A 21185-nucleotide genomic window follows, 5' to 3' on the forward strand; every position below is an offset into this window, starting at 1 on the left:
CTACATATCACTTTCTGATAGCATTTCCCTGCTTCCTGTTTTGTATCCTTAGAGAGCTGGACCCCTGTGTTGGGTCCTTTCCTGGAGCATGCCATCCAGGACATGAAGTGGCATAATCTCCTTTGTCTTAGTAAAGTCTCCTTAACAATAATCAGAGATTTCTTCTCTTTAATTCTGACCAGTGCCTTACACTCAACTCTGGCTCACCCCAATCCACAAGAGAGCCTTAGGGATTCTAACAAACCTGGGTCTTGTTTTGTTTTCTGAATCAGTTGAGTAAAGGTGAGCTTATAAAATTATTCAGTAATTCCTTGTTTATGTCTTCATAGGGCCTCTAGTACAGTAGTCACTAGCCACAAGTGGTCAACTAAATGGAATTTAAGTTCATCCAAATGAAATAAAATTGAAAATTTCATTTCCTCAGTTATAGTAATTGCATTTCAAATACCCAATTGCCCCATGTGGCCAGTGGCCACCATGTTGGATAGCCTAGATAGGTAACATTTCCATCACCACAGTAAGTTGATGGTACTGGAGAGCACTGCAGAGGTTGAGTTACTCAAGAAATTGTCCTGGGGTCCTTTTAGGTGAGGGGTGGAGATGGCTAGTGAAGCTGGGGGAAGTTATTGGTATTGTGACTTGCTAGATTTCTCCTTGCTCACACCAAAATTAGTTTGTATCATTTCTAGGTTCTGTTTACCTCTTCCTCTCTGGTCTTTGAACAAGGGACTCTGTTTCTGACAGGTTTTAAGGACACGTGGTATGTGTGTTTTATAAGAAAAGTCAGATCTCCAGTTGACATCATAGTCAGACCTAGGCCAAAGCTGTTTTCCTCCAGTGCAATGTCCCAGGGGCGGGTCCAGCATTTGCACTGTCAGTGTTCCAGATTTTGACATTCTGATAGATGTATGGCAGGCAGGCAGTACTCAACATGCAGGCAGGGTAAGTCTTCCCCTGGATTTGCAGTGGTCTTAAGGAAGCCAGAAAGCCAGAATTCTTCTTTCCTTCCTGCTGCTTTAGCTTCTTCTTGTGCAGTACGAAGTTAGAGCCGTTTCTCTATGTTTTGGAGATGCTCAAAGGGAGTGCTTGGAGTGATGAAGCTCAGAGTCTGTATTCTTCTTGCTCATTCCAGAACTGGGGTCACTGATGGCTTATGTTTATCCCCTGCCAGTGTCCAGACCCTGCTGTGAGGAGCATTTCTTGCCAGTGGCTTAAATATAGTGCCAGGAGCCCCAAATGCCACATTCTAGTCATGGCTTATCCACTGACTCATGGTATGACTCTGAAAGTCACTTCCCTTCTCCTCCCACTGGGTCCTCAGGAGTAGAGGGGAGGATAATGGCCCTGAGTCACCTCCTAGAGAGGAGCTAAGTAGGTCTCACTGAGGCAAAGGAGTGCAAGCTGAAAGGGCAACGGAGGCCCACTCTAGAGAGTGGGAAGCCTGGCTTGCCCCTACCTGGGCATGCCATCCACTGAAGTCTGAGGCTGCTCCAGAGGGTCCCGAAGTTATGAATGGGCGATGTGGGCATAGGTCTGCATGCATTTTCAGGGGAGGGTCCATAGCTCTCATCAGATCCTCAGAAGTTAAATAGTCTGAAAAAGGCTCTGAAGCTGTGGCTCCTTGGTTATGTGGGGTTCTGAGGAGAGGAGAAGCTGCTCCTGTGGAGAGGGGCAGGCTTCCAGGAAGTCAGAAGGCAGTTGATTTAAATAAAGAGTTTAAAACAACCCTTGCTAAAGGCCTGTCCCGTGCATATTTAATGATTCTCCTACCAACTCCCTGGCATTGTGTCAGGCCCTTGGGGTGAAAATGAAAGGTTTTTTGACTCATCTGCACCTCCCATCCCCTACCCTGGAGTCTGCTCCTCCAGATGTTTGGATCTAAGTGAGGTTGGTATCTGTGTGGGCCAGAAGACAGGAAAGGAGTGCATGAGCCTGTGTCTGGTGTGTTAGCAAGTCCCCAGGATGAAAGGGGACCGTGCCTAATGAATAGGAAAACAGTCAGATGGGGAGGCCATCTGGGGAAGCAAAGGGGTCTTAAGCTGGGGCTGAGGACATCTGGGTCCTTGTCCTGATGTCCTTGACCGTAAGTTACTCTGTGGCCTGAGTGGTTATTTAGCGTCTCTTTGCTTATTGTGTCATCTCCAAAGCCAGCTAACTTCCCCTGCCCTAGATACTGTCAGAGGCTCTTGTGAGAAATAAAAAGGAATTTAACAAAAATTAGCATGTGTTGTATTTTTTTATCTTAAAGGCAATAAAATACCCACTGTAGAAAATATGGAAAATCCAGAAACGTCTGAGACTGACGTGCTGCCTAGTGCACTAGAGACAGCTCCAGAAACATATGAAAATGAGAAAAATCATAATTTCACTATGCTGAAGTAATCCCCTTGTAAAGTTTTGATAATTTTCCTTCCTAATCATTTTTTCCATGCATATATTTTTCTCCTTTCTAAATTATAGCGTTCATGTAATTTTATATATTGCTTTTCTCACCTAATACTTCAGTAACCATTTGTGCATGTCATTAAATTGTTCTTCAGAAACCTGAGCATTAGCCAAGCATAGTGGTGCACACCTGTAACTTCGATATTCGAAGACTCAGGCAGAATTATGAATTCAAGGCCTACTTAGGCTATTTATCTAGACCATATCTAAAAAAAAAAACCCAAAAAACTAATCTTCAATGGCTGATGTTCCATCACTTGAAGGTACCAAATTTGAGGGAGGATGAATGTAGTGGAAACAGCATGTACTCATGTATGAAAATGGAAAAATGGGACCTGTTGAAACTATTCCATGAACGGGGGGTGGAAGATAAAGGAGAACGATGGAGGGGGTGAATTCAACTATGATATAATGTAAGAACTTTTGTACAATGTATCCCCAGTACAACAATAATATAATAAAACAGATACCAAAATAAATCCCAAAGTTTAGGCCATTTATAAGTTGCTTCCAAATATTTCATTACTGTAAATAATACTGCATTCAATACCTTTGGCTATAAAATCTTTGTACTCATCTCTCTTGCCTTATAGTACATTCTTAGAACTGAGCTTATTGGGTCAAAGTATAAAGCTGATGTGGTTAAATATTTTAGCGTGTATATGGTTATACAAGTGCAAGACATTGATGAGAGTGATGACGCATATCTGTTCATTCATGCCTGCTACAATTGAAGCATTTCTGTCTCTGAGTGAAGGTTTCCATGATTCTGGGACAGCGAGTGGAATTTTGAATTCCACTAGTAGAATTTGTGTCTCTTTCTCATTTCTGGAATTGTCTTATGCTGGGCAAACAAATCACTTACAAGTTTCAGTATGAGAAAGCGGGAACTTACACAAGGTGTTCTTTAAAAAGGACAGAAAAGGGCTGGGGTGTAGCTCAGTGGTAGGGCATGTGCTTAGTATGCTTGAGGCCCTGAGTTTGCTCCCCAGCACCAAAGAAACAAAACAAACAGACTCTTGCCTGAATGTTTGAAACTCTGGATTCTAGCCAATCCTGTATAACTCAATAACATGAGCAAGTCACATCATTTCTTGGACTTGGTAGCCTCACCTATCAAATGAGGAGACTAATATTTAATCTCTGCTGTGAAGGATATCATGAGGATGCACTGAAATTGCATGTGTGTAAAAGTAACACTGTAAGTAAAGATGGTTCTTCTACCCTCTGTTAGTAGTGGGAGTAAAACAACAGAAAATCGGAGGCCATATGGGGAAAGGTTTGGGGGACTAAGAGAAGCAGGTAAGGAAGCACCATGAGTTTGACAGAGGTCTCTCGTGGGCTAGCCTACCCTTTAGCTTACCTCAGGCCACCTCTGCCCTGGGAACCACTCCCAGGATTGAGCCACTAATGTCTCCTCTCCTAAGAAGCACAGACCTTTTTCAAGTGATACTGGGCACCTTAGGGTCAGCTCTCTGGAAATCTGGTCAAACTCACAGCCACCTTCCCTTCCACATCTAAAGACAGGCTGACTCCTGAGCTGTGGGAACAGGGAAGAGAATGGGGGAGGCCACTCTGAGCCATCGGCTTACCTCCAGGGGTGTGACTGTGAGAATCAAGAAGAAATATCCTTATGAATAGCTTCTCCCTGTCCACAGAAATATGCAATGCACTGCAGCTCCCAGAAGCTGGAAACCTCTTGTCATAAACAGAGACTATGGTGCTGAGCAACCAGGGAGGAAGAGCTAATCTCCCAGACGTCAGGGTTTAGTCTGGCAGCCATGGGAGCTGAGATGATAATGCCTGATAACAGGGAGCCACAAGAGGAGAGGAACTGCAGAGATGGTGTACACACTCTTGTTAGCACATCCCTGAAAGAGGCAAATACAATGGTCACCTCATTCACATCTCTGTGACCCCTCCTTAGCCAGCTGAAACCACTACAAGGTCTGGTCTTCAGAGCTTGTGCCGTAGTCACTCTGGACCAAGGGAGAACAAAGCACCTTGCAAGGGGATGATGGGAGGATGATAGACCTAAAAATTATAAAGAGATAATTACTGACATTTTCTGAGTCTGCCCCAAGCCAGGAGAACAACTCCAACATGGTCCCAGCTTTCAAAGAACTCAAACCTCACTGTGTGGGACAGCCTGGTTCCCTGCTGGATGTCTCACAGCTCTTCTGTGCTGGTTGACAAAGACTTAAGGAAAAGCACCCAATGAACATTGTGAGCCATTCAAAACGGGACAGTGTGATACAAGCCAGTCTGCTGTAGGAACTCAGAAAAGGCAGGGCTTGGTGTGGGCTGAAGTGATTAGTACAGGCTGCACAGAGAGTGAGCTAGGACCCAGCCCTAGAAGGCTCAGAGGCATTACAAACAGGGAGGAAATGGAAATGAACAGCTTTGCAAAGATGGGAATGTGCCTGGCCAGCAATGAGGCCACCCAGGATGGTGCAGGGCAGCTGAGGGGTGAGTGGCTGGGGTACAGGAAGGGATAAACAGCCAGATTGGAGACTGCCTTGAATTCCAGGCAAAGTTTGGTCTTGACTCTGTAGTGAATAGAATGTAGGAAGAAGCCCTGGTGCAAGGAAGTGTGGGGAGCAGCCTTTGTTGATGGCTGCCACTAAATGACTTCCTTTTGCCCCCAGCATGGTCTGTGGCTCGCACAGCCTTGGGGTTTGCTGTCAAGCCTTTCTTTTCCAGAGCCTCTAGGTATGTCTTTCCTTCTTCACCCTCTTTCCCCCAAGAGTGTTCCCTCTAGGTGAGCAGGCTAGGGGGGACGGGGAGGCAGACACTGGGACTTGCTCTGTGCTGGACACAGACATGAGCAAGACCGAGTCTCTGTCTTCAGAGTTCACAGAATGGTACAGCCAGATTCAGTGGCACATGACATCATCTCTCTTCCTGGCAGCCTGAAGCCTCCAACCCTGAACTGGGTCTTCCTCATAATGCCTTGTAACTATAGAACTCTAGATGGCTTTCTGGGACTTCTGGGGCCTGTCCCTTGACCACTTCCTTTTTTTTTTCCTGTAGGAATCCCAGGTGCTTTGTGCCTAGGATAGAACCAGAATTAAAGCCAGGCTCTGCACATCCACCTGGACTCTCTCCAGCTTAGCATCCCTGCATAAAGAGAAGGGGGAAGGCAGAGGTTGTAGACTAAGGCTTCATCAGAGTCCCACAGGAGGGAGAGCAAGCCAGGAGGGCAATGGCTGCTGGGAAAACTCACCCTGCCCACAAGGGTGAGTGGGCTACATTTTCTTGCTTATGAACTCCAGTCACCTCTAGCAGCCCAAGGCACTTCTAGGAGGAGGGGACCTCGAAGGAGCACAAATGGTAAGGGAGCAGTGCCCGGTCCCTGATAAGCAGCCGTCTCAGGCTACACCTGATGTGAGCAGCGTTGTGCTCAGTGGCAGCTCTGTCTGTCCAGCATGAGAGCCTGTAGAACAGCCCAGCCTGAATCCTGCTGCCTCTCTTCTGGACCCTCATTTCTGCATCAGTCACACCACAGGAAGTCTTTCCTGGGGAGCTGCTGCTACTGTGGATGCTTTTGCCAACTCTTCACAGCCATGCTGCACCCCAGGAGCTAAGACAGCATCTGCATCCTTCCGCCTACCCCTCCTAGAAGCATTTACTAAAACCTCTTCTCCGTACAAGCAGGCTCCTTATAGGGATTGATCAAGTCAAGAGACATAGTGATTTCAGCCATTTGGAACAGGGAAGTTGAACAATTCCCTAGGGAAAAGGAGCTGCCTGGTGAGCTCAGAAAAGTTTGAGGGAGGATCCAGAATGGTAGGAGAAAGGAACAGGGAAAGAAACTAGATGAAAAATTCGATGTTGGAGCCAAATGATTACAGAGATTAGTGTTGGCATTCAGGAAGAGTCCATCTTGTCTGGACACACATTCTCCCTCCGTCCTTTCTCCCCAAACTCAGTGGGATTGGAAGTGCTGAAATGGCAGCAAACATGGATTGTCTTTCTGCTCCCCTCCCCAGCCTTGAAGGATATCTCCCTGGGAATAGTGATCATGGGGACAGTGTGTCCATCCCAGAGGGGACACACAGAAACCAGACTTGAGCTGAGTGCAGAGCTTATTTGCCTGTACATTCCAAGAGTTAAGGCTTAAATTCTCATTTTGAAAAGTTCTCCGTGTCCTGAAGACAGTCTTGGGAGGAACAAAACAAGGTGTAATTTTTGTTGATGCTGTGAATTAGAAAGAGTAAAGAGCTGGGGGCTGAATATATCTTGGAAAAACTTGTTTGGCTTGGTCTGAAGCAAAGTCCCTGCTTTTGCAAGAGTTAGGAGAGAGTTGTGTGGCCTCATCTAAGCATCTCTCCCAGTTTGGGGCAAGAACCACATGGGCTGTCACCACCAAACCTACCTGCCTCCAGATGTTCAGTGAGTAAGAGGAAGGAAGAGGCAGTGGTAAATAGAAATGTCATGGATATGACTATGTGGAGAGGCCTTTCTCTGGAATCCAATGGGCCTTAGGGTTTTATTTCTGGCTTTACCAAATTTCTTAGGTTTCCAACAAGGTATTTCCACAGATAGTCTTTTGTATTAGTTGTATATTACTATATAAAAAAAATTATCTCAAAGCTTAGTGGCTTAAAACAACAAGCATTTGTTACCTTGCAGTTTCAGTGTGTCAGGAATCTAGGTGTGACTTAGCTGGGTGCCTTGGCTCAAGGTCTCAGTGCAGTCACATTGTCATCCAGGACTGCAGTCATCTCAACTGGGGCTGAAGGCACTGCTTCTCGGCACACCCACATTTTGTTGGCAGGCCTCAGATCTGCTTCCAAGCTCGCTGGAAGCCAAAGGGCTCCCTTACAGCATGTAAGCTAGCTCCCCTGGGATAAGCAATCCAAGATGGATGCCTGTCTTCTATCCTAATCTTAAACATGACATCACATCATTCACTATGTCCTACCCACACTCGAGATATATTCCACGAGAAGATGAGATTACCAGGGACTTTCTTACAGGCTGCCTACCACATCTCTCATTTTTGCTTCACAACAACTCTATGCTGTAGACAGGGAGAAACAGTCCATAAGTATATCAGCTTGTTTTCCATTACTATAACAAAATGCCTGGATACTGTATAAAGAAAAGATGTTTATTGAGCTCACAGTTTTAGAGGCTAAAAGTCCAAACAGCATAAGACCAGTTCTAGTGAGGGCCTTCCAGCTGCATCACATCATGGTGGGCGGAATCAAGATGGAGCATGGGCAAGAGAGTGAGAACACGCGCTGAGACAGGAAGGCAGAGAGAAGGGAGGATCCAATAATGACCTCCCATAGTCCGATCTTAAAGGTCCTACAGCCTCTTATCATCATCACCCTGGAGACCAAACTTCCAGTGCATGAACCCTTGGAAGGTTACACCACATCCAAACCATAGCAACAGGTAAGGAGAAAGGGAGTTCTAGAGAGGTGAGGGGCTGTTGTGCTTGGGACCACAGAGGCATGAAGTGGTAGAGTTAACATTTGAACTTAGCTGACAGTTTGGCTTCGGCTTTAATAGTCTTTCTCTGATGCTTTAATGCCTGTCAGACCCACTGCCTGTTGATAGTCATGGTGGGGAACTGTGGCTGACTTGAGTTGACTGAATATTAGGGGCTTTGATACTGTTTCACCTGATGCTTGATTCTTTCTGGCTGTTTCCAGTCTCAGGGAGACAGCTCAGAAGCATTCCCTCTTATAACAAGGACAACTTTACTCCTTTTCATAAACTTTTAATAACCATTTTATTTTAGAAGTTTCAGATTTACACAAAAATTGTAAAGATAGTTCAGAGAGTTCCCATCTCTCCCAACTCAGTTTTCTCTATCTTGAACATGTCACCTTAGTGTGCCCCACTGGTCAGAATTAACAAACCAACATCGATATATTACTATGAACTAAAGCCTATGCCTCATTTGGATTTCTTTATTGGTTCTTTGTTTAAAAGCCAGGCACTGGGCTACACATTATTTTGATTAATTCCTAGGCCAATCCTTTGAGGCTAGCACTATTATCTCTACTGTCCAGAAGAGGAAAGTGAGGCACAGAGGCTAAGCGACTTGGCAAGATCACAGAGCTCTGCAGAAGCTGAGCGAGCACTGGAACAACGCTCTCTCTCACTCTCATGCAGTTCTCTTAACTATCTGTGCTTCTCTGCCCCTTTCTCACCCTCCAGTCCTGCTTAGAGGACAGGACACTCACACACAAGCACTAATCCGACATCTGGCCCTCGCTGGGGTCTAAGCCTGTGGAAAAGATAAGGCAGAGATGACAGTATTTTAGTGCCTCCTCCTTTGGCCCCAGCCTTCTCATCTATGAAGCCATGGGATTAAGTTAGTGACCCTAGGTCTCCTCTGGCTCCAACTTTCTGCAACCCCACGAAGCTATCCCAGAGCCCTTGTCCAGAGAATCTGGGGGCTACTGGTGGGAAAATTAGACAGAAGGGGAGTGTTATTTCCACAAGAACAGGGAGTCACTGGCACCTTGGGAATGAGCCTGCCTGGTTCACTTGCCAGTTTCTTTTGTAGAGCAGTGTAATAGGATCAGTCACTGGATTAGATTGAATTCGTTAGCTGCCTTGTCAAGTTTAGACCCCCCAAAGACTGTGGGCTCTGCATTTGAGGCTATTACCCTTACTTGTTTCAAAATACATCAGGAACAAAGCCTCTGGAGAAGATACTCTGAGCAATATTTTTCCTGGAACTTGAAAGAAAGCCACTCTTTGAGGAGCACGGGCACAGCACCAAGAATTTGTCTCCTCATATGAGGTGGTAGGGAGAATCTGGTGACCCTCACTTGTCAGGGGTAGGATTGCCCAGTGTATCCCACAGTGGTGAGGAGCATAGACTTGAAAGTCATCTAGGCCTGGTCTGCCTATCACAGGGTGGTGACCTCAGGCCCGTCCCTCAGCCTCTGTCTGTCTCCATTTCTACATCTGTAGCGTAGGGAAAACATAAGGATAGGCACTCATGGAGGTGCTCTTAGGATTAGTATAACACTAAGTAAAATGCTTAATTAAGCCCATAATAAACGTTCAATAAATAGCAGGAGTTGTTTGAATAATAGACCAATTTTAATTTTAACTCTAAAAGTCTTTGTCTCTGAGGACTCCCATTGGAGACCCAAGTTGCTGGAGAGCACCCCTCACTGAGAAGCATGACCACCCCTAGGTTCACACCCAGGACTTGCTTCTTATGAATGGAGGTGGGCGGGGTGGGATCTATCAGACAACACCAGCAGTTTCCTTCTCCAGCTGCAAAGGAGGCCTGTAGCCTTGGCAGAGCAGTCCCAGCCCAGCCCTGACTGCCCCAGTCGGCCTGCCTTGGTGTTGCCTGGTATTCCCCGGATGGTATTTGAGCTCTAGAAGGCTACCCACCCTTCTAATGAGGTAAGTGGGACTGTCATAGGGTTCTCTTTCAGAGTGCCTCCCAGACCTGCCACCTGGCTTGGTATCCATCCTCTGTGGCTTGAGTGCTATGAACCCAGTAAGACTCTGGGTAGTGAGGACTGGGGCAAGGAGGGTGTCTAGGCCTGGCTGGGTTACACAGCTGGGCCACTTTTTCTAGCAGGAGTCTCCCATCTGTGCCTATAGGGACAAAGGGGTGTGACTCTGAGTCCTTGAGGGTGCTGGTAGAAGTGTTTAGACCAGGTCTTTTTTTTAGTTGGTTGGTTTTCCCCTCTTTTCATCAGAAGGCACAGCAGTAGAGAAGCTGGACTTGATTTTGATTCCAAAATCCTTTGCTGCCTAGAGTTGGGATTGGCTGAGTGAATCCAAGAGATTTGAGAATGGGGAGGTTCAGGTACATTACTGAGGGTGGCCTGGACATTCGTACTCATGTGCTACACATGACAAGTAGACATTTATAACACTCACACACGAGGCACTTATGTATCAATATTCAAGAAAACTCTTTTCCAGAGGCAGGTTGACTACTGGCCCGCACAGGGGGCCACAGCCTGCTTGTAGACCAGGAAATGGGTTTTTCACATCCCAGGGAGCACTGCTGCATCTAAGGAGGCCCTCCCTCCTCTGGGTTCAGGAAGGAAGTGGCCCTGTGGACTGGAAGCCGAGACCCCAAAGGTAGGAGCACCCTGCAAGTGCCAGTTTGAAGAACTGCTGTCCCTACCTTGGTGCTGAGAAGAGTTGGTCTGGGATCAGGGCACACAATCAGACCATTTCAGAGGTCTGTACTCTATGTGAAGAAGAGAAGTACAGATGGTCACAGCTAGGAATTTTAAATTTTTAATGATTTAGGTTCTGACTTGTGAAAAAAATGTAAGTCATATCTTAAAATACATGTAATTATGACTCTAGGTGAGTTTATAATTGTCTTGTTTCTATGCCCAACCCTTCAGGGAGCTCTAGTCCTTATTACCCCACTACTTGCCATTTTATGGTCTGGATGGTGACCAGTGTCATGTGTCAGTGACTTCCCTAAACCCTCTTCTTTGCTGACCCAGTACCTTTTCCCCTTACCCTGGCTCAAAGTGACCAGTTTGGCTTGTGTCTTAAGTATTTCTTGTGTAATTTTTTAAAAAAGAGAAACTAAGAACCACTTGCAATTCCTAGATACCCAGAGTAGAGGTCTGGGTTCCATTGCTATAACAAAATACCTGAGGCTGGGTGCTTTATAAAGAAAAGAGGTTTATTTAGCCTACAGTTTTGGAGGTCTAAAAGTATGGTATCAGCATCCTCTCTGGTGATGGCCTTCTGACTAGATCACAAAGTGGCAGATGGCATCACAGCAGAAGCACATGCAAACACCTGTAATCCCAGCACTCAGGGGGCTAAGGCAAGTGGATTGCAAGTTCGAGGCCTGCTGGGATACACAGAGAGTTCCACATCAGCTTAAGCTACACAACAAAACAGCAGCATCCTTAGTGAAGTAATCACCTTCTGCTAGGTTCCACCTCTTAAAGGTGCGCCATCTGCATCTGGACATCCTTGCCACATTGGGGACCAAGCTTTCAACACATGAACATTCGAGGGATGCACTGAAACTACCTCTGAGCCACATCAAGTACCATACTGCTCCCCAAGGCACAGTGTCCCCATTTTGCTAGGGGCAAGTGGACTTTCCTTAGGAGCAGAAGAAGGAAAAGAGGAAAGGCTTGGATCTTGGTCATGTTATAGCCTTTGTGGCAGTTTTCTTGGTGAGGACAAAGAACCAAGGAAGGATTTAGAATGAAACTATTAGGATTTCATGTATCTCTAAACCATGGGATTGTTTTCTCCTTAATAAAGCCTTTTTATCTTCTAGAGCAAACAGGGCCAGGGACAACTGGATATCTAGGAATTGCAAGTGGCTCCAAGTTTATAAAAGGTTTTAAAATTATACAAGTGCTTCATAAGGACAAGTTAGAAATATGGATGATCAAAAAGAGAAAAACAGGAACACTCATAATCTCACCACCCAGCAACAAAATTCTAAACATTTCGGAGTAAATTCTTCCAGAAACTTTTGCAATGTATTTAAAAGAAAAAAACTGTTTAAAAACTGAGATTATAAACTGGGCTTGATGGCCCACATCTGTAGTCCCAGCTACTTGGGAGGTAGAGGTAGGAGGATCACTGTTCGAGGCCAGAGCAGGCAAAAAAAAATGCAAAACCCAACTAAAACAAAGCAAACTAAAGCAAAAAGGGCTGGCGCACAGTTCCAGTGGCAAAGCACTTGCAAGTGTGAGGTCTTGAGTTCAAACTCCAGTACTGCCAAAAAAAAATAAGATGGGATTATACTAGACCTGCTGTCTCGTAATCTGCCCTGTTAAGAAACTTCTTTCTGTGACGATAGCTGTATTTTTCTACTATCATTTTAAATATTGTCATTTTATGGTATTTCATTGTATGAATACAACCATAACCTTTCACTTCCTTATTATTCAAAATTTCGTTTTTCTCTTTCTCTCTCTCTCTCTCTTTTTTTTTTTTTTGTTACACTTGTTGTGCTTCTAGTTGAATTTCTTTGCATATTCTTATTTCTTTAGGATGAATCTCCAGATGACTTGCAGGGACTAGAGGCATGCACATTTTAAGGCTTTTGATGCCTAGTGCTAAATTGCAGTTCAGAAAAATTGTACCAATTTTCACTTCACTGCCAGTCTGTGAGTGCTAATTTCTGCACACCCTACCAATGTTCTTTTTCACTTTTACAAATCTGATATGCAAAATGCTATTTCATTTTAATTTACTTTGATTACTATTTAGGTTGAACATTTTGATATGCTTGCTTATTAGCATTTTGTGTTTCTTCTATGTCTTTACCCACTTTTCTATTGAGGTTATTTGTCTTTTTCTTATCATTTTACAAATATCTTAATATATCAAGACTATTAGCCTTTATTTTGATAAATGCTGAATATAGTTTTCCCAGATTATTGTTTGTCCTTAGTTTTGTGATATTCTATAACACAGATTTATATTTTTTTAATGTAGTAAGCAGATCAGTATTTCTTCTTGGTTTTCCTTTTGCTATGTTTAGAAAGACTTTTCTATTCCTCTGTTATATAAACATCCAACTAAATGCTCTAGTGTTTTAACATTAAAATCTTTGAACCATCCACAATTTAGTTTTGTGTATTGTAGATACGGTATTTCAAAAGTTAAGCTGAATAATCCATGTTTTTTTTTCTTAATATGAAAATGTCACTTAACATCCTATGTGGAGCTATTACATTACATTTTATATAAGCACTGGAGCCCATAATGAAGCCTTTGTTAAACACTTCCGATTGTTTTTTGGTTTTATATTATGGTCCATCAATTCTGGGCCCTGAATCACACTTTTTTTTTTTTTCCAAATGGGTCTCAGTGTGCTGCCCAGGCTGGCCTCAAACTCCTAGGCTCAAGCAAACCTCTTGCCCCAGTCTATGGAGTGCACCATCACCACCCCTGCTAGAGATTTTTTTTTTTTCTGTGCTGGGGATGGAACCCAGAGCCCCATGCATGGGAAGCAAGCTCTCTACCACTGAGCTGCACCCTCAGCCCTGAGGTTTTATTCATCAATATTTTTTGGCTATTCTTTTACATTTCTTCTTCCAGATGAATTTGATAATCAGGTATGCCCTTGGGATTTTTTTTTTTAAGCACAGTAGTGGTTACGTTTAGAGGTTAACTTGGAGGAGGTTTACATTGTGAAGTTCTGCATTTTTCTGTTCAGTAGTGCCTTTTTGTCTGCTTTCATGGAGCTATAGCATGGTTTTCTATTGATCGATCCTGCACATTTCTGAATAACTTCATTCTATTATTTTATATTTTTATTGATATTATTGATGGAACAGTATTTTCATTATATTTTCTAACTATATATTGCTCATGTACATGAGAGATTTTTATTTTTTTATAGGTATAGGGAAACCTGCTGTCTTCTGATTTTTCCTTTTGTGAGTTCATGCCAACAGTATATTTGACCTAATTTGAGGCCATCTAATATCTTTCTTGCTGGGCCATGGCTCCTCCCTGTCATTCCCTATCTTTGTAACAAGGGGTTTGGAGAAAGAATGACACCCCAGTCAGTTCCTTGTCAGCTGCTTCCTAAAGGTGGATGTGTTATGAAACAAACGTCCACCTAGTTCTTTCCTGGCTGTTTGGATGCCAAGATAGTGACTTACCATCTAGTGAAAAATGGGGTGCATGAATCAAAGCTGAGTCAGGCATAGTGATCACTGAGGTGGTAAGGCATTCTAATGAAATTTGGTGCTAACCCAGGAGCTCTCAGGAGCTCTTAAAGGCCTACCAGTGTCATCAACTTGGTCTCCATGGTGGTTGACCAAGTGGTCTTCACTGTGGCCCATAGCCTGGGCTAAATCAGCTTCTCCCCATGTTAGAGACACTGGGGGTTGAGCAAATAGAATCGACTTCAGGAGGGGGTCCCCTTCTAAGAAAAGTGGGCATTCATTAACTTTAACAATCCACAGGAAAAAAAGAAAAACTGACTGTGGTGGCTGGTCTCATTGTCAAGTCTTAAGCAGGTGTATGTTTGGTAAAGTTCTGTGGGTAGTGCTAACCAGGCATCACCATAAGGTCTTAGACATTCTACTTTTGTTGAATGCAAAGGTCAGCACTGCTATTTCTTGCTGAGTTCTGGCACTTAGGATATATTCCAGTCATGAATATCCTCTCTACCACCCTACCTTCCCACTGCTCCCAGCCACAGCCACCTTCTCCTTTCCTTGGGTTCTAGTCTTTCATGTGCAGGTTACATGGTAGAGAGAAGATGGTAGGAAATCAGCCCGTCATGGGACTATGGAGCTGGATACTTAGGGAGAAATGTTTAGGAAGTCATGAATATGAAGGGTTGGGGTACAGAGATGAACTCAACATTCTGTGGTCAGCCTTAATGAACCTCACTTGCATCTTCTGGTGCCTCACAATGGTGCCTCTCCACTGGAGGTAGAGATGTTTATTTCCTGAGTCCCCTTCCTTCCATTACTAGACCAAATGGAAATCCATGTTGTTCTTGAAGTCTCCTGTAGAAGGAAACACCACGGGCTTGGCTGGTATTTTATTCCGATGTTTAAGACTATCATGTTCCCAGAATGTTTTATTTTATGGCTGTTCTAGTGCTCTTACAATATAAAACCTTATCTTGTGACATGAATTAGAGAGTGTGGAGAACAGTAAGACACCTTTTTTATGTAGCCCTTTAGAGAGTTGAAAGGGTACTAAGATTGCCTTTGCACTTTTGCCAGCACAATTAGGTAAAAATAATACTTATAAAGTAAAGCCCACAATGGCTGGCACATGTAAGAAGAGGTTAGTTGGTTTTATTGCTATTATTTATATTATTATTCTTTGGTTGTGATAGCACACCTAGTTTCCAGTATTATTTAAGCTCATATGTCAACCAGACGCATAGAATTGTTTCAAAAGAATAGGAAGGCACACAATATTCCCCTTGTTCTTCCTGTTTGAGAAATAATGTAGGGTAAGCCAAAGACCATTGTGTATTATCTGTGGTGGGACAGAGGCTAGAGGGTCACTGATAAACTCTAAAGTCATTGAGGTCAAGAGTTGTACTTTATTCACCTCTGAAATTTCTGGTGCCCACTATAAGGTTGATCAATATATGTTTATAAAGGAAGGTAGGGAGAGAAGGATAAGCTGGTGTGACATCTCAGTGTTGAAAGGGACACTAAGATCCCTGTATGGAAATAACCCTTCTAACATCTCTGCCAGTCAGTGATACTGCTTTGCTGGAATGCACCTCTTGCCTGGCAGCTTACTCTTTTTGAAGGTTGCCAATGGGGTCAACTGAAAGTAGAAATATTCCTTCCACTGAGGCAGAAGCTGCTTTTCCTTAACATCCCTCTTCATTTTATGCCTGCCCTTTGAGTTACACGCGGTACATTTAGTACTTCTTCCAGATAATGGCTTCAGTGGTTTGAATTGTCCCCCAAAGTTCACACGTTGGAAACTTAATCCTGATGCAACAGTAAGACCTTTAACAGGTTATTAGATCATGAAGGCATAGTCCTTAAAGATTAATGTCATTATCACAAGAGTGAGTTTGTTACAAAAGCAACTCTCACTCTTACCTGCTTTCTCACCCTTCTACCTTCTGCCTTCTGCCATGGGATGGAGCAGTATAAAGGCCCTTGCCAGACGCCAGTCCCTCAACCTTGGACTTTCCAGCCTCTAGAACTACAAGAAATCAGTATCTGTTCTTTATAAATTACCCAGTCTCTGGTATTCTGTTATATCAGCACAAAATGACTAAGACAACAGTCCTATAGATATTTCAAGATAGCTACCATCCTTATTTTTCTTCTGCCAAATCTAGAACTTGCTTCAGAAAAGCTGCAGGAAACTGCATCAGAGTCCTAACAGGTCATTAAAAGTCAGATATGTTGGCCCTAATCTTGGAAAGCTAAAGTAGTGTGGTCCTTTCCTAGTACTTCCCAAGGACCATGTCTACTCCCTAAGTCAGAATGTACATAACCTCTGAGCCTCTGCACCAGCCATTCCCCTTCCTCCATCCAGGATACTCCAGTCCAGCAGTATCTCTTTCAAGTCCCTTTATAACATGCAGCATGCACTAATCATTTGCCATTTCTTGGGGCAGTGACAGTAGTCAAGGGTGCAGTCATTGGGGCCAGATCACCTAGATTTGCATCATAGCCCTGCCAGTTACTTAAAGTCTGTCTGTTTTACTTTCCTTACTTGCAAAATACCTGCTCCTTCCTGGGGAATTAAATTAGTTGGCTCATATAAGCACTTAGCATTCACCTATAGTAAACAATACATGTTGACTATTTTTATCATTATTGAAATTGTAGTTATTCTTGCTCGTGCTGTAGAGGGAATTTTGTATCAAACTCATCCTTATCTCTCCCCAACATCTTTTGTGTAATTATTGGTGTTCCTGTTTGTCACTCAGAAGACAGTGGGCAGCCCTCAGGGAAGGGTCATTTCTCATTCATTTTCTCATTCATAGTGCTTGACATACATCAAGCCACAGAGAAATTTTTGTTTTATGAACAAAAAGCCATGAATTTGGGGCTGGGTATTGTGGTGCACATCTATAATCCCAGCTACTCGGGAGGCTAAGGTAGGAGGATGGAGGTTCAAGGCCAGACTCAACAAAGTTATTGCAAGACCCTTTTAAAACAAAACAAAAAATAAAAGCAAAAGGGCTGGGGATGTGCCTCGAGTGTCAGAGTGCTGCCTAGCAAGTGTGAGGCATGAATTCCAACCCCAGTACAAGAAAGGAAAGAAGTGAGGGGAAGAGGGAGTGGAGAGCGAAGGAGAGAGGGAAAGAAAGAAAGAAAAAAATCTGCTCCCATATCCTGTGTAGTGAATAGAAAGTGTTTTCTCTCTCTCTCTCTCTCTCTCTCTCTCTCTCTCTCTCTCTCTTGCTCTCTCTCTCTCTCCTCTCCCCACATACATTTCTCCCTACTTTATCCTGTTATTCTAAAATAAATTCTTGCTAAAACTTCAAGAAAGAAAGAAATAATCCACAATTTGTATTTAGGCTCTGCCACCTTGCAGCTATGAGACTTTGGGCAAGTCATTTAACTTCTTGGGGCTTGAATGGTTTTGTGTGTATAGTGAGAATAATGACACATACCTCTGGATTTTTTAAATATTAAGGAAGATGATGTGTATGAAAGTCTTTGGAAAAGAGGAGAGAGAGAGAATGAGAGAGAGAGAGATAGTTGAGCTTTAGCTCTTAGAGGGCTAGGATCAAGTCTTATCATCACTGATTCCCCTTCACAATAGCCACACTACCTAACATAGGTATTTGGATGGATGACGCCTGGCTATTGGATAGGTGAATCAACTGAGTTGCACATGACTGAACACGTGCAGTTGAATTGTCTTGTGTTTCTATAAATAAGCTTTGTTTTCCCCCAAACAACTGAGTATTTAAGGAGTAGAGTCATGCCCTAGAATGCTACATCCTTCATTCTCTAGCCTAGAACAGAGGCTGCCCAAGAGCTGAGCATAGATCATCTCTCTGGAACTGATTGTGAACTCTGGAACCCTCTGTCCCGTTTCCACCAGGTGGCAGCACATTACCTGCCTGAGCAAGGTCTCCAGAACTTAAGGCCTCTCTCCACCAGGTGGCGGAGAAGGTTGTGTGTCAGCTCCTGCTCTGCCCCTGGAAGGAGCCCCTCCTGCCTGAGGCTGACAGGAAAGCCTATCCAGCTCTAGGTGCTATCTGCTTTGGGTGGCTACTCCTTCCTCCCCAGTAAGGGCCAGCTGATGTCTCTGCTGCTCTGTGGGCTCTTGGTGAGCCTGCTGTCTGAGTTCTGTGCCACCAGTCAGAGAATTTACCAGGTGGCTCTTCAGAATGGTGTCTACACATAGCCTGACAGGAGCAGGCTCACAGTGAATGGTAGTTAAATGGCGGTCTCTGGTTGTGGATGTCTGATTGGTGCCCTAGCTCAGCCACCAGTCCCCCTGCCCTTCCATTCTTCCTTCCCAACCCTTCCAAACCTTTCTCTGAGGGAAGCTGCTGCCACCTCACTGGCCTGCCCCTTTGGCATGGATCTACCATATTCTTCCCTTCGCACAACTGGGATCAGTCCAGGCTCTCGGCAGGCTGGCAAAGTAGGACAGGATTCTAACTCTGCAGGCTCTTCTCTGTGGGGAGGTTGTTCAAGCCTGCTCCGCACTGCTCCTGCATGAGGCCCTCTCAGCTCAGGTACCCACCTATGGAGTCCCTTTCTTTTTGTATTGTGCCTCAACAGCTGCTTCCACATCCTCCCTTTTAATGCTGCTTAGACAGTCTAATACAGGTGTGATTCTGGGCCCAAGCTTGGTATGTCATCAGGACAAGACTATGGGAAAGTGGGAAGGTCCTGTCAACGCCTACTAAAAAGCAGAACCATTTCCTCAGAGGTCTCAGGGATCAGCAAGGCCTCTTCTCCTGGAGAAAGCCCTAGAAGGGACCTGAGTGATCACAAGGTCCTGTTCTGCTTTTAAAGGGAAGAAATCAAGGCCCAGGTTGAAAGAATTTCCAAAGCTATTTCCAATAGGTTGGTACACAGCTCTGGCTAGAGCTCAGGCCTTCTATGTCTCTGATGAGGCCTTACTCACCTCTCTTCCCACCTGGTCACCAACCATTCTCAAGCAGTCCACAACAGTACAAGGCAACAGCATCTGCATCAACTTAGGCTGTCTGGCGCAGTGGGAGGGGACATTTGGCCACCTCTGGCCATCTTCAGGCTGCAGAGTGTGGAGGGAAGGGAAGGGGAACTTGTCCTTCAATAGGAAGACTCTCTTGGGGAATGAGGTGTGTATGTCCTGAGAGCGACCAAGTGACTTTTCTGTTTGTCTTCCCAGGAGGAGTACTTCCTGGGCATCTGCCTTGTACCCAGGGGTTAGCAGGATATAAGTGATCATGGTAATGGTCCCTGGAATGAAGGTACTTGGAACCTAGGTTTGAGGTTGGCTCTACCTAGCTTGTCTGGATCCATGTTCCTCAGCCCCAGCACTCCCATTGACTCGAACCCTATAGCCATGCTGTGTGGAGACCCCCCCGATGTGGTACCCACATGATTGGCATCTCAGATCTCCACCATCACCTGGGCATTATCTCTCAGGCAAGGAGTAACAGGTAGCAATTAAGCTGGAACCTCTGGGGAAGGCTGGAGGCCCAATCCCTATCTTCCCCTGCGCCTCTTTTAGAGCCCTGCCTGTATTCTCTTCTGCCTGTGTTAGGGATAAAGGGCTACTTGTCTTCTGCCTAAGCAGGCACACTGCAGCTTCTTTTCCTAAGCACTAAGGGAAGTTTCTGACTCACAGGCTTAGATTCCTTTACTTTTCTGCCACAGCCTTTGGGTGGCTCACCGCCCTAGTCATCATCCACCCCCACCCTTGGGTCCTCTGCCTGCCTCTCCAGCTACCACTTAGCATTTCCTCACCAACTCTGATCACTCTGGACTTCCCTGCTCTCCTTGGTTAGGCCACATGCTCTCCTATTTCTAGACTCCTACTTTTTTATAAACCTTCTTTTCTTCCCTTTTTCCTTTCTCTACCTTTGCTAACTAATTCATACTGTTCCTTAGAGTTCATCTTAGATGTCCTAACCTGAGGAAAGCGTCACTGCTCCCTAAGACCAAGCAGGTCCTCCGCTCTTACGTCTCTGGGGATGCTGGCCCCATTGAGTTGTAGGTGTTTCTTGATAGGCCTACCGAAGGGCATCTCCTCGAGGGAAGGAGCGAGTGTTTATTTCATGGAGGTCTCATTCATTCCCTGTCACATCATAGGTGGTCATGATAGATTTGTGGAATGAGGGAAGAGCAAATGGTAGAAAGTAGAACCAATGGACCTTACTTGAAGAGCTTCCTGCCATTTCTTCTCTGGATTCTTCAGGTCTTTTGGTGTGTCACTCCTGTGCAATGGAGCACAGTGTGAAGGGGTTCTGTGGCCAGTGTCCATTCATCTATTCAGTAAATGTTACTGAGTTCCTTCTATGTGACAAGCATCATGCTGATGCTGTGGACCCAGTAATAAATAAGACAAACATGGTCCCTAAACTTGTGGAACTTTTAGGCTAGCAGAGGAAACAAGTAAGCAAATATGAAAACAACATAATTACAAATTATGGAAAGTCCTAGAAAGGAAGAGAATAGGCTGATGATGGGTGATGTGACAGAGTACTAGAAGGGATCTTTTCCACAGTCCCCTCTCTCTGAGTGCCTAGCTGACCTCTTTCTCTGCATGGACCTTGAGCCTCCACATTCACACATCTGCTGGCTTTACCTCAGTTCACAGCCTGACCTTGGCAAGAGTGATTCTCATGAGCCTTCCTGACAGCCTTTCTTTAGCACTGCCTACGTCTGGAGTGAAGGGTTCTACCAAGCTATGCGGAGGGAGGTCTGGGCAGAAAGCACGGCTCCTCATTTTGCTGTTGCTAGGGACACCTTCAAGAGGGCCAGAAGTTGTCGGCAGGAATGGTGATGTCCTTCTGTTCAGGACCTGACTGGGCTCAGTGCCTGACTATATATTGGGTATCGGTAGAACTGGTGTGGGATGGCTGGAAAGCCATAGCTTCCTGTTGGCACCTGGAGCTGCAGCTGCCATCTCTATCCACAAGGACTGTGTCGCACTGCTCTTTGGCCTGGTCTAGGGATGGAGAATACCTACCTACAGCTCTGTTGGCAGCTGTGCTGGTGGGAATTGCTGTTGCCTTCTTGGAAAACCTGTGGCTTTTGTTTGAGTGAACTCATATTGCGGCAGTAGGATGTTCCCTGGGGTGCTCTTCCTGACAACTTGGAACATAGTGAGTGGCT

At 44.8% G+C, this 21185-nt stretch overlaps 1 protein-coding gene across 3 annotated transcripts in view; it reads left to right on the forward strand.

Moving 5' to 3' along the window:
- Positions 1 to 21185, forward strand: part of Nrg2 (neuregulin 2) — a 189751-nt gene that overhangs the window by 54057 nt on the left and 114509 nt on the right. The gene's annotated exons all lie outside the window — the stretch shown is intronic.

The sequence above is a fragment of the Castor canadensis genome, chromosome 6 (assembly GCF_047511655.1).
Source record: "Castor canadensis chromosome 6, mCasCan1.hap1v2, whole genome shotgun sequence".
In the NCBI taxonomy this organism is placed as follows: domain Eukaryota; kingdom Metazoa; phylum Chordata; class Mammalia; order Rodentia; family Castoridae; genus Castor; species Castor canadensis.